The sequence below is a fragment of the Myodes glareolus genome, chromosome 21 (genome assembly GCF_982192425.1).
Source record: "Myodes glareolus chromosome 21, mMyoGla1.1, whole genome shotgun sequence".
NCBI lineage: Eukaryota > Metazoa > Chordata > Mammalia > Rodentia > Cricetidae > Myodes > Myodes glareolus.
In genome coordinates this window covers 55,089,580-55,103,924 of record NC_142046.1, presented here as the reverse complement: position 1 = coordinate 55,103,924, position 14,345 = coordinate 55,089,580, and the positions used below count along the sequence as shown (strand labels likewise).

Sequence of the window (14,345 nt, the reverse complement as noted above, 5' to 3'; positions counted from 1 at the left end):
TTTTAAATCAACCCCTTTGTTAAACAGCGAGAGCCGTCATTTATAACTTTGAGAAACTCCAGTGATTTTTGTTTTTCTTTCCCGTAAGAACATCAGAGCTGGCAAGAGCTGACTTGGGCCTGCTGCTCAACCTCAAGTGGAAATTCTGTCCCTGAGAGCCTTGTGTTCTGGAAAGGCTATCTGGTATTATCTCAACATGTGTGGGTTCCCATACTCTGTTCTGAGGCACCAAGGTGCTTGGGTTGGGCCCAGCAGGAAGGCAAGAGATGAGACAAAGTGGGGTTTCAGCCACAGCCTCCGGGACCACACCAGGCCTCCTCCACTGACCGGCTCCTTTATGGGTTTACTTTTTAACTACTCCTTCTTGACCTTTATGCAGGTTGATAGTGTCTGTTCCAACTCTTCAGAATTTCACTCGCACAAAGAGAGTTCTCCAAGGCCAGGTGCTCTTCCATCACTTCAACTTCACCACACACTCATTACACCCCTGAGATTATTCCTTGTCGCTTCCTAAGAGCTCTGGGGTTGGGGCCTGTGCAGGGGGAGCACCAAAGACCAGGGAAGTCAAAAGACATTGATCTCTCCAAGGACAGGCTGCCAGCAACTCAGGAGGAGTCTAACCACTGAGGGAAACAGGAAGGACGTGCAGGACACTCCACCTCGGCTCCAGGAAAGAGCTAATGGTCCTCTGAGAACAGTGGCTTTCTTAACTTCTTTTGAGCTACAGAACTTTGGATCTTCTCAGTACACCTTGGCCTTTACATTTAAAAAAATTACATTTCATTTTAGAGGGTTTATAGTCTCCAATCCCGTGTATGGACCTCCAGCCTAAGATTCTGCTTTGGGGAGGTAAGATCGGTGTTCTCTAAACAGAAGCTGGGCGGATTATGCGTTTGGCTTGGGTGCATGGACACCACAGCAGCTAGCGCACTTTGGGGAAGGTTTCATGGAGCGGATGAACCTTGATCCTAACTCTGAAGTCTGGTGAGTATTTGGGGGCCAAAGGCAGAGTGTTTCAAGTAGAAGGACATTAGCAAAGGAAGAAAACTTCTTGTGTTTAACCATTGACTCATCTGTCCGTGAAAGAAACGTTAGACATTTCTTGAGTTAGGTAGGAAAGCTCCGATCGTAAGAATCTGCAGCTTAGAAGACAGACTACAGAAGACACAAATGATTATGCTACAAAGAAAAAAATACAGCTGTACGGAGAAAATTCAAAGGGGGGTTATTTAAGGAGTCTCAAAGGGATGAAGATAGGAGGCTCATTTTAAAGGGGTGTTCTTAGAAGAAATCTATCCAACACAATACACACGGTATAAGGCACAGCTAAGATCATACCTTTGGTCTGGATATCAAAACGAGAGGGACACAGTAAAGACAAAGTCAGGAAGGTGAGGAAATAAGTAGCAGGTTTGGAAAATGGGTGTCACTTGACTCAAAGAACAACTTCCAAGCAGCGGCCGCTTTGAAAGGTGAATGGGGTGGATCTTGGGTATTCTTGAAACCGGCAGGTAAGGGAGTTTGGCTGAATGACGGAGAATCATTTTCTTCTGGAAGTGGTACATCTGGCCACAGTATTCAGGTGTGCTGGAATGGGGTGCCTCAGCAGTATGGAGACCTTGCAGGCTGATGGAATAATATTGGCAGGAGGGAGCCATTCAAGGACCATTGGAATGTACGTGAGGGATTTACCACAGTGAGCAGGCAGTGCGGAGAGCTGACAAGGGAACCCTGGGAATTTATACCCATCTGATAGGTCCCAAGCTGAGATGGGACCTGGCTCACTTTCCAAAAAAGACTATGTCTTTATTCACCAAAAATGAGCTGAATACGCTGCTATAATGATAGTTCTGTATGTCTTTGCCACTTTTCCTCTGAGAGAATCTCTGAACATGGCTTTTGCTTCAGGATAGACTTTGTCAAGTAAGTATTTCCTTAATTCTTTGCAAAGCTTTCTAGTGTCTCCTCAGAGGTGTGTTTGACACGGAACACCTAGTGCATAAGGTCAGACTGATTTTATCAATCCTTAGGCCTTCAAACCAATTTTTATGAGACAAGAGAGTCATTTGGTGGTCAAGAGTGCTTGCGGCTCTTCTATAGGACCAGGGTTTGGTTCTCAGCACCTGGAGGCTCATCACAAACCTGCATCTCGAGGTCCAGAACTCAGACCCCTCTTCTCCATGGGCACTGAGGTAGCTTGAATGAGAAATGCCACCTCCCCATTGACACTTGAACACTGGATTCCCAGGTGGTGGCTCTGCTGGGGGAGTATTGGGAAGGTACAGCCTTCCCATATGTATTGTATGTATGGTATTGTATTGTATTGTATTGTATTGTATTGTATTGTATGTGACTGTGGGTGGGCCCTGAGAGGTAAAGACTCTTACCACATCCTGTTTACCCTCTCTGCTTTGTAGTGTTGGTAAAATGTGAACTGTCAGCTTCCTGCTCCTGTCCTGGGCTGCCTGTTGCCATGCCTCCTCACCATCATGATGGAGTCCTATCTTTCTGAAACTGTCTGCCAAAGCAGACTGTTTCTTCCATAAAGTCACTTTTGGTCAGGTGGGTTTTTTTTCGTAGAAACAGAAAGTAACTGATATGGGCACTAGAAGACATGTTCAAATGCATACCTAGACACAGGCACAAGCACAATTTAAAAAATAGAATACATTTTTAAAACCACAGCAGATTTGTACTCTGCAGAGCCAAGCCAGTGGTCTGACTAGGACTTGAAGCTTTGCTCCTTGGCCTCTAGACTGTTCTTTTGGGGTCCAAAGTAGAGTCTCTTCTGTTGCCTTGTACAAGGTCCATACTCCAAGAGGTAAAATAAAAGGTTATTTCTGTTTTCTCAGGATGAGAAGAGATAAAATTCTTAGCTTAAGAAAATACAGCTAGTGAAACATGACCCCAAGGTTAAAACTAGGCTTTCCACCTCAAAAGGCTTGATGGCCAAGAAAACCCTGAAAGATAGCAGGACCTTTCTTTGTCTCCACAGTTTCTTCCAAACATCAGTCCAGATCACATAGGGCATCTGAAATGTCCTGCAGAGCCTTCCATTTCCCTTCAGTCTGGGGCTTCTGATTTGCTCCTACCTAAATTCCCAATTAGCAAGATTACCTCCTAATTTATTCTACACCCAGCTACTTTTTCTCCACCGAGGTTCTTTGCTCCCTCTCAGTAAGCCATAGGTCACTCTGTCTCCTTTCTCTTCCTGTGATTCTTTTCTTCCCTTCCAAGCCTTGAATGACTTTCAATAAAACGTGCACTCTCTGCTTGCTCATCTATACCTCTAACTTCCATTTAAAGCCCCAAGGCCGTTGGAATACTTGGTAAAATCTAGAAACTTCTGACAAATACCAAAGGCTTCTGAGATTTACCCACCCATTCTTCCCTAATGAGGCGAAGTTGCCATCGTAGACCAGATTCTCGCTGCTAAGGTTAGCATTGCGGTGTCCGCTCCCACTGAAGTCTCTCCTTAATGTGCTGAGTTGGTTACGAACTGGGTTCTCTCATTGGATAGCATACCGTTTACATGCCGGAGAAATGAAGCAGACGCAAGCAGGCTGAAGACATGTGTGCTGGGTGGGTCACTTAGCTGCTTTAATGGGCCCTTATAGCATCGTGTTAGGGCTGCACCCTGGTTCTCTTTCAGCGACCGTCATTGTGATGGGGTGGCAGATGGAGGCAGGGTTGAGGCGACAATTGCCATCCCATGTGAACCCAGGGCTGGCTGCGGAGGTCTCATTAGACGGCACCTGAGCTGCCAGGGAATGGTTTAGCTCTCACACTGGAGCGCTTGTGTTAAACCCTCCGTATCACCACAGTGGGAAAAAAACCACCACCTTATGGGGACTAATGACTAATTCCCTACATCATGTCTAATGGATCCCAGGGTGCTAACTTCAGCACACCTGCCTCCATCATGGCTAAGGTAATGAGAGCGCTTGTGAGTTACTGGTCACTGACAACATTTATAATATTCTTCAGCCTAACATTATTGCATAGGTCAACGTACAGTGTTCGCTGGGAGGAAGTGAATTTTGTCACCTTGGGAGCCCCGTTTTTATGAGGAAGCTGGTCAGTGAAGTGTTTCAAAACCTTTTATAAATGAGGTGGATGCATTTGGAAAGGTTCTAGGTGTCCCATGATACCCTTTTAAATTTTGTTACTAATTACATCATCAAGAGGTAATTATAGCACTCCGAGGCCAGAGATTTTAAAATCATAACCATCTAGGAAATTTAGCTAATAAAAAAAAAAAGGTATGCATTGGTCCAGATAGCTAGGATGGTTTAGGGGAAGTGTGGGGGTGGCCCGAGGAAGGAGCTGGGAAACCGGAAGAGTTTAGGTAGCATCAAGAGCCATGGCTGGCTATCAACTTTCAGACAGGGCTATGTTTGAGTATAATCATACCAGAGAGATGTTTCTCAGGTCTGGAGAATCAAACTTACCTAATGCATTGAAAAATGCATCACGAAGAATTATTTTATCCACCCCCCACCAAGCAAAGTTGAGAAGGAAAAGAAATGCAAATTCCTGTGCACAGCCTTTCAAGATGATGCTTTGTTGCCGTGGTTTGGTTGGCTGGTCTTTATAGTCACAGCTAAACACAACACAGCAGGACACAAGAAAACCAGGCCCTTCGTAGGGCCTCTATCTCCTTTTACATTTCTTCCAGGCCAGGGCTTCAGGGAAAAGCCCCTGCCCATCTCCTAGGGGCCCTCCACAGCAGTTAAGAAGGCATGTTCTGGGCCTGAAATGTCTTGATTTTCTTTCTCGCTCTTCCAGAGTAATCTTACATATTAGTTAGGGTAACCCTGATTGCTGTATCAAATAGATAGATTCAGAATTAACAGTTCCTTGGCGCGCGCGCGCGCGCGCACACACACACAGGGAGAGAGACAGAGAGACAGAGAGAACAGTATTTCTGTCTCGCCTAACAACCCAGTGTTTGTGTTCCTCAAGAGCAATACCTTCCCTCATCTGATTAAGGGAAGAGGCTCCTTTGTCTTGTGGTTGTTTCTCAGTCTCCTAGAAGCTCTGTGTTTTCGCATCCAACAGCTGATAATTTGGAAGTGACTTAATTAAGATGCAAAGGAAGCTGGGAAATGTAGTTCAGACATGGGCCACTGTTTGTTGAGTTATGCTTGACTTCAGTCTAGGGAAGAGATTGCAATTTTTTTTTTCTAAAAAACAAGGTGTTCTGTCTGTACTTGGACAAGATAATTCAGTTTTTATTTCATTTTTAACTCTTTCATCTATAGTAAAAAGCAATTTTTAAAATATCCTACTGGTATTTGGATTAAATGAGATAATTAATGTACACAACATAATTGGCATACAGAAAGCACTCAATAAAAGTTAGACTTTATTTCATCTATTTTGTTGTTAAATTTTTTGAGTTATGTCTACTTAACAGATATTCACAATGTATGTTACTCTGATTATAACAAAAATTTGTGATAAAATACATTCATTTTTCTGAACAAAGAGACTCTCTTTGATAGAATGCAAAACTTCACAGTGTGACAGACAGCCCCAGAGGAGTTAAAATCTGCCATTAAAATCCTGGCCCCTGCTCTTTCCTGGTGTGTATTCTGTACTCAGACTGTATTCAGAAGTTGAGGTAAGTTTGATTTCTTGGAGGAGGCAGCAGAATGCTCCATCATCTCATTCACTACTGAAAAAGTTCAGGATTTCTTTCCATACCATTTCCACTAAGAAGCAGAAGCACTTGTCTTTGACTCTGTTTCTGTATGCATTTGCAGGACTCCAGAAAGATCTCAACCCTCAATGTAACTCAGGGTCATGGCAATAAAGCTGTTCTGCGACCGATCCAGGGAGGCGTGATTTTCCTACTTCCGTCGGCAAAGAAATTTCATGGCCCGGGAAGTACAAGAAAAGAACAAACGGAGATAAGTAAAGCCCTGTCCTCTTTGTGGGAGGTCACAGTGCTGGCTAGAGGGTTTTCTGAACGGGATGCGTTTTTAGCCGCTTCCCTGAACCAAGGACAGCGGAGCAGAGTTCTAAGGTGAGTGGCTTCCACTGGTGGGCGCCTGAGCTGGACTTTTATCTTTGCTCCTCAGAGCACCTTCTGACTTTGGCAATTCACCTACTATTGCTGAGCCTCGGTTTACTCGTGTTTAGGCTGAACCTGAAAGTGACGCGTGGGTTGTAGATTTAGTTGAGATAATTTATGCATCATGCGCGTCATAGCGTGTGGTGCTTGATACTTACCAAGAAGGAGTACTTCATACCTACTCAGTTTTATGAGCTTTTCGGTATTGATTTGTGTGTTTCTCTTATGACTCCTATGGGGATAAAGTGCTCTGCTGTGGGACAATGGTCTTTTACCCTGTCGATTGTATTTTAATAAAATGCTGATTGGCCAGTAGCCAGGCAGGAAGTATAGGTGAGGCAACCAGGCAGGAATCATAGGCAGGGCGATGAGAACAGGAGAATTCTGGGAAGAGGAGTCAGTCTACAGTCATCACCCAGACACAGAGGAAGCAAGATGAAAATGCCTCGCTAATGAAAGGTACCCAGCCACATGGCTGACACAGACAAGAATAATGGTTAATGTAAGATGTAAGAATTAATTAATAAGAAGCCTGAGCTACTAGGCCAATCAGTTTATGATTAATGTAGACCTCTGTGTATTTGTTTGGGACTGAACGACTGTAGGGCCTGGTGGGACAGAAACCTCAGTCAACAATGCTCCAAATTTTAAAGGTGAGGAAACTGAGGACTGAGGGACTGAGTGGTCTCCCTGACATCTAAGCTAACTGTCAGATTCAAGCCCGTTACCACGGAGTCTGTCTTAACCTCTGAATTACACTGCTTCTTTGTAAGAATCCAGAAACTATGTTCTCACTTTCAGCTTTATTAAATTATTGATTCTGTAGAGGTCTGTAGTAGTAAGTTTTCCTGTCCTGACCACCTACTCCCCATCCCGGCAGCTGCTTCTAAATTACCACACAGAGATTTAATATTACTTATCAATGCTCAGTCAGTAGCTCAGGCTTGTTACTAACTAGCTCTTACATTTTAGTTAACCCATATTTCTTATTTACACTCTACCATGTGACAGTACCTTTATTAGCGTGGCATATGTTCTGTGTTCATGGGAGACTCCAGACTCTACCCTTCCTCATTCCATCATTCTCAGTTTGGCTTTCCCACCTTACTTTCTCCTGTTCAGCTACTGGCCAGTCAACTTGTTTATTAAACCAATCACAGCAGCATATATTCACACAGTGTAAGGAATATTCCACAGGAGATGTCCAGAATCCAATTCAGAAATATTTGATGATATAGCTCTGAAATTAGGTACAGTCTAGAATGAAGATCTAAAAAGCTTTGCTCATTGGTAGTCCAGTCAGGGAATGAATGAATAATCAACTGAATTCACACATAGATGAAAAGTTTTGCATGATCTGTCTGCATCCAGGAATGTATCCCAGAATCATACTGAGAGATCAACATCAGTAGAAGACAAGGGACCTATTTCACCAAAAATATCACACTAAGCATGACCTGATTCTAAAGCACTAGCCACATTTGAGTCATGGAGACTGTCCCACAGAATCCCAGACTTCATATGGTAGAAGGTTAAGACCTGTCAAGAAGCTCCTAGCATAGCAGGTCTGGATTAGCCATATGTGTGCAAAAGAGGCTTGTCAGGATCCATCACGCCATTATCTGACCTCCTAAAGCTGCATTTGATGTGACGTTAGCAGCATGTAAGAACCCAAGTGTCCTCTGTATTTCACTAATTGTTTAAGCATGGCAGGTTATTGCCTCAGTCAGAGGGTACTGCAGATCGAGAGGGCAAATATGTAGTACATAATTTTCTAGTTTTTGAGAAGCAATTATAGATAGATGAGAAGCCACAAAAATCTTACATGAGGGATGGCTCATCTGTAGGGCTAGAAAAGCCATTGGGACCAGTGAGCCAAGAGAAGGAGTGGCTCATAGAGGAGAAGTCTACAGCTCAGGCTTAAAAATAGCCATGGTAATTTTGTAGCAAAACAGAACAATGAAGGCGGGACTCATGGTGCTCAAAACAGACACCGGCCCAACACAATGCTCTTTCATCCACAAAGCTATTTTCATAGCAAACCCAAATTCCAAAACGTCAGCCTGATAAATAGGGGAGATCAGAAAGGATAAAGTCAAGGTGTTTTTCTTTAATTCTTTGAGAATAATAAAAGGGAAACACACTCTCATTTCTAACAGTCATTTAAAGCTTTGGGAAAAATGATGCCGTGCTTCGAGAAGACCCAGTTATATCTTATCTCGATGCTATTTTAATATACACAACTATTAAGTAGGTTTAGACCATATTACAAGGCTCATTTTTCCTCTGTAATATTCTCTAGAATATTGGTTAGAATTTAATAACCATGAAGAGCTATAAAAGTTTAAAACACAATACCTTACTCTAATTTCCATTTTCTTCTGCACGTGAGTGCTGCCTTGGTGGATGGGGGTCTACCAGCATCTGCTGGAATGAGGTCTGGCAGCTCACTCTGTGTGTGCTCGCTTCTGAGTTATGCTGCCCTGGGTCTGAATGTCATCTCTGCTGCTTTTCAGAACCACTGGTTAGTAAATTGCGGACAGCATTTGATATCTTAAGCATCCATCCTCCTCCTTCCCAAACAGAGAATAAATGCTATTTACTCCCTAGGATTGCTTTGTAGCTGGAATTACAGAAGTAAAGTGTATGGTGTAAATTAGATTGACAGTATCTGCCTATTGTGGTTGGTTTCGTTGCCATCACCTGTAGTCTTGGGCAATCTGGGTGATATTTAGGGAATCCTTTGATTTCTTTGACTCCCACATCTTTCCAGGAAAGATGCTAGGTAGCTCTGAGGTCCTTCAAAGTCTTGGGAGCTAATACAAATGATGCCGTGTGAGGGGAATATGCATATAGTATGTTTGGTATATTTCCATGTATGACATGTTTTAAAAATTAAAAAGACAAAATAAAAAACAAAAAACCTTCTGTACATTTTACATCCTAGGTCCATGAAAGGTTTCCAAGTAGAGCATCTTCCTCGGGGAACACACACTTTCCTTTCAAACAGCTGCTGCTACTGCCGGACAAAGACATCACAAGACGCAATGTTATATCTGAGATTAGAAATGAGATCATGACTGTTCTCAAGGACTAGTCAAATGGACACTGCCACAGAGGGTAAGACTTTCCACACCATGGTGTCCTGGAGGCGTATTTCTATTTATCCATCATTTACACACAGAGGGAAGTCTGTCAGTTGGGCTGCAACTCGAGGTGTCTCCATCCAATCAGTGTGCTCCTTTAGTTGAGAGCTGGGGGCAGATTTCAGGGTTGAGTGACTCAGTGGAGCAGGATCCCCCTTCAGCCTCAGGCTGCTAGGTTGGCTGCAGCTGTTCCGGACCTCACAGCAAAGTCAAAATCTTCCAGAGCTACAGGATTGCTTTCCTCCCGTGGCTCACTCCCTTGGGAATGAGAATCCCCACCCATCCAGCCCTTGCCAGGAGCCTTCATGAAGATTTCCATGCATGTCTCATTGACCAAATTAGCATCTCATGTAAAGAAGAATGGGATTACGTCAGACCAATAATCCCATTTCTTGGGCAAGGATGGGGGCCAGGGTTTTCTGAGACCTACAGTTACAGGGAGGAGAGGTGGAGCATATTACAACATACAAGATTTGTGTTTTTAAAAGAAGTGGCGGGGGCTGGGCGGTGGTGGCACACGCCTTTAATTCCAGCACTCAGGAGGCAGAGACAGGTGGCTCTCTGTGAGTTCGAGGCCAGCCTGGTCTACAAGAGCAAGTTCCAGGACGGGCTCCAAAGCTACAGAGAAACCCTATCCCCCCCTCCCAAAAAAAGAACAAAACAAAACAAGCAAAAAAAAAAGTGGTGGGTAGATACAGGACAGGTAATCTGGACATAGTGGTGCATGAGTGTAGCTCCAGCACCCAGGAGACAGAGGCAGGAGGATGGCTTCAGGTTTGAGGCCAGCCTGCTCACCAGAGTGAGATCCAGATTAGCCAGAGCTATAGACAAGGTGAAACAAGAATGGCAAAAGGGTTGATGGAAATGCAGCGGAGCTCTGGTTGATGAAGTTGGGTTTGGAGTGGAGTTGAGTAGTCTCAGAATAGACCTTGTGGCTGAAAGAGACTTTCAAGGTCAAGTCAAGTCCTTCGGCTACCTTTAGTGTTTTTGAGAACTTGGCCCTTTGCAGACCCCCATGCCTCAGACAAAAGAGCTTCTAAGGTGCACCCCTGGCTTGAACTTACCCTCCAGATCTGTTGACCTCCCCTCTGAAGCTTAATACATGCATAGCATGAGAAAATTTTGCATATGGAAGAGGAGGGGAGGGGTGAAATTGAGGGAAGGGTGAGGAGAGAAAGAGAAAGGGAGAGGGAGAGAGAGAGAGCCTGCCTCCCTCACACCGTCACACTGAAGTCTTTCCACCCACCTCCATGGCCTGTGTCTCTCTTTTTCCTGCCGTCCTTCCATCTCTCATGGCCACCCACCCCAGGTTTGGTATTTTTTGTCTGTTAGTATTAAGTCCACCCACTCAGTTCCATCTGTTTTTGCCTGCAGAACATGGAAGAAGAGTCGGAGATGGCTTCCCAGTTCTGCAAGGAGAGGTCAAGGCAGCAGCATTGCCTATTAGATCCTGAGGTCAGGCATATTGAAGAAGCAATCACTTCTGCAAAAGTGGATTGGACATATCCGGCCTGAAGCCGGCGTGTTAGTATGCTAGCCAAGTCTTTGTCTCTTTGCTGAACCTTATCAAATATTCCTAAGATTGTCCACCTTTTAGCATAATTGGAGAACATCTTAATGCTTCGCAAGCCACTTTCCCCCAACCTTATCAAGGACATTTCCGTGCAAACTTGGCAGGGGCCAGAGTGGGGGCTCTCCTCATCACTGAGGCTGTTGCACACTGTCAGGGCTGCTGACCACAGCGTCAGGGGCTGGGCTACCCCCACCCACCCTCTGTCCTCAGGCCTCTTGCGTGCAGGCTGAAGTCTAGGTAGGGGTGTCTAGCCGAGTGCGGGCCAAATGTTCTTGATCTGGAATAAGTGTGTACACAAACATTTATGTCCACATGTGGACTCACAGGGTGGGGTGTAGGGAGCATGAAAGAGAGAGACATTCTGCTTCTGCTTCTGGAGTTCGGGGGGGCATCTCTGAGAGTGATCTAATATAAAATTGAGACGTTGTAGGTGCGGACGTTTGGCAGTCGCACACGATAAGTGTTCATGACACCCAAGCAGGGGGTTACCTGAACTTACAGAGTGGAAGAAGGGACTCTGCTTTGACCTAAACAGAAAAGGCGACCAGCTGAAAGGAGACCCTGTGATTGCCGTAGGCAGCACACAAAACTTAGCAAATATAGATGTATTCAGAACTGCAGCGGCTGTGACTCTCAGACTATGAGCACAGGAGAGTCCCGGATGCTTTTCTTCTAAAACTCTCCCCAGACGTCCTGGAGACTATGCTGGGGAGGGGGACCAGTAACCCAGCTTGTATATAAACTGCCCCAGGTAATTCTGAAGCAGTTGATCTGCGGACCTCTAAGAAACAGTGTGCAGTTAGCACGCGAGGGGACCAGAAAGACAGTGAACAGAGTTGCATTAAGCAGCACCCGGCATGGAGTACTTTACTCAGTCACTCCCTCTTTGTCCCGCTGTAGCCCTAGAGGCTAGCCATGCTGGACTGCTCACCTTACAAGTATGCTGTGCACCACACAGAGACTGTCAGTAACCAACGGGAAGTCACAAAACTGGTAAACGGCACGGAATCTGCCCCACAGTGACTCCAAGTCCATGACTGAGCGCATGGGCAGGAGAATTCCCATAGTGAAATGTTGATGTGGTCTCAATGGCTAATGTGCTGTTATGGCTTAGATCTAGTGCTCTTCTCAGACTTGGTCCAGCCACCTTGAAACTAGGAAAGAGTGAGGAGATGGACTTTTGTATGGCCATAGAGAATAATATTAGTTTGGTTTCTTTAAATAAGAATCTTTTTATTTTTGCATATGTGTGTGATGTGTGTTTGTATGAGTGGCACAGATATGTGTTCAGGTGTATGGACATGTGTGCATGTGGAGGTTGACACTGGATGTTCTCCTTGGTGGCTCTCCGCCTTGCATATTGAGGCATCATCTTTTGTTGAACACTGACATTTCCACTGTGCTAGTAGCCAGCGCGCCTCAGAACTAATCCCCTGAGCTGGGTAGACAGGCTATGGCACCTACTTATGTGGGTCCTAGGAGCCATATTCTGTCCTTCACACTTTCATGACAAGAGCTTCAAACCAAGAGACATTTTCTTATCCTGCTTTTATTTTATTTTATATTTTTATAGGAATAAAAATGTGTGGCCAAGACCTTAGACTTTAGATTAAAGCATTCTTGGTTTTAATTAATAATAGCCCCTAGTCAACCAAACTTATTTCCCCACTTTTACCTAGGAGGTAGGGGTGACAAATGACAGTTGGAGAATGAGAATTTTGTTGAATTTTATCTTAAACAATTTCTAGGGCACACTCAGCATTGTTTATACTCTTTTCCTGTGTTCAGAACTTGCCCAGTGAGACACGATGCCTTTTGAAAGATGACCTGAAAAGCAAGTGCATGTGTGTGTGTGTGTGTGTGTGTGTGTGTGTGTGTGTGTGTACATGTATGTATGTGTGTGTGTGCCCTCAGCATTCTAAATTTATTGAGGAATGGGGAGAACTTGAAGCCCAAAGGCTTACTTTTAGTAGATCAGAAAACTCAACTAATAGAGGAATCTCAATTTTGGAAAATAAATTACTATTAACCCCTGGTGTAGTGATTTGTATGCTCTTATGGGAGAGAAATGGAAGTATAGTATCAGGCAGTGGCTGCTTGTTTGTTCCTGGTTGCCCAGACTGGAAATAATCACACAGAAACTGTATTAATTAAAACATTGCTTGACCTATCAGCTAAGGATTCTTACTAACTAACTCTAACATCTTAATTTAACCAATTTCTATTACTTTGTATTTTACCACGAAGCTCATGGTTTACGGGTAAGGTTCCAGGGCATCTCTCTGACTCTGTCTACTCTCTCTTCTGTCTGCTTGTAATTCCCACCTTGCTCTATTCTGCCCTGCCAAAGGCCCAAAACAGCATCTTTATTAATCAATGGTAATAAAACATATTCACAGCATACAGCGGGGAATCTCACATCATATATACTTATATGTACAATATATGGATATATTCAAACATTGGTATATATGGATATATTCAAACATTCGAACCACCATAGTAAAACGCTGGTGGTTTCAGAAAAAGGCAAATAGCATCCTACCAGTCTCAGCACTGAGTCCCACTAAAGGAGGCAGAGAAATGCTCAAAAGGCTTTCTCCATCCGTAATCCCTTGATCCTTTATTTTTATAGGAGATAAGACAAGAAATTTTCTCCTGGCCACAGGAAGATTCCCAAGAAACCTAGAAGCATATGGGAAGGTGATTTCCTTTTGCTTTGGTTCCACTTAAAAATTCCAACTACTAGACTGTCTTTGTCATCCTACATCCTTGCTAAGTGAGAACAAAGGATTCTGTACATGTCGTGGAGATAGGGAATCTACTGGCCTGCTCGTCTGGAGCATAAGGACCATCAGGGGCACGGTCTGCACGTCTGTTGCCTCCTCTCTTCTCCGTTAGCAATTCTGCCTGTCATTTAGCACCTGCCTTTGGAAATATGGCCTCAATCTCTGTTCTGGCTGACGTCCACCCTGCCCCTATTTCAACTGTCAATAACGTCTTGGTTAAAAAAAGAAGTGAATTTGAAAGTGTCATTTCTCTTGCTTTACTTAAGAGTGCATCTCACTCTGTTGCCCAGGCTAGACTGGAGCTCCCCATACTCCACGCTGGCCTTAATCCCTCGGTGGTCTTCATGTCTCAGCCCCACAAGTGCTGGGACTTAAGACATTAAACTATATATATATATAAAAACAAGCAATTCTCCTTTAGAAGTGGAGGTCCCACTCGAAGTCCCATGAATATGGGATTTGCATAGATATTTTGTGTGTGTGTCCTGAGTGCTGTAGGTCTGTCTTGACCCCTGTGTCTCAGAAATTCCATTGAATTTCCCACCTACCTCAGTGGGAGTTTTTGAGATGTGCAAGGAAAGAAACTTGCTGACCTTTAAAAAGCACTGATCCACTGGGGTATCGACTTGTCGGCTGTGCGGTGACTTCAGTATTTCAGTGAGATTTTTTAATCGGGAGGAGATTCAGGTCACACATTTATCTCTACCTGGCTACGGGAAAGAACTGTATTTGCTGCATCAGAGGTATTATGAATGATC

General features: G+C 44.2%; 1 long non-coding RNA gene across 3 annotated transcripts; it reads left to right on the top strand.

The window, feature by feature from the left end:
• Nucleotides 1–270: 270 nt before the first annotated feature.
• On the top strand, nt 271–13,833 carry LOC146890393 (uncharacterized). 3 transcript variants are annotated; one of them, XR_014998795.2, is made up of 5 exons: nt 271–849; nt 2,418–2,562; nt 5,769–6,031; nt 9,027–9,199; nt 10,600–13,833. It is a non-coding gene; the product is annotated as an uncharacterized LOC146890393 (long non-coding RNA). The 3 variants fall into 3 exon arrangements; XR_014998794.2 differs by lacking the exon at nt 2,418–2,562 and having other exon boundaries at nt 392–849; XR_014998793.2 differs by lacking the exon at nt 2,418–2,562 and having other exon boundaries at nt 392–984.
• Nucleotides 13,834–14,345: the final 512 nt, after the last annotated feature.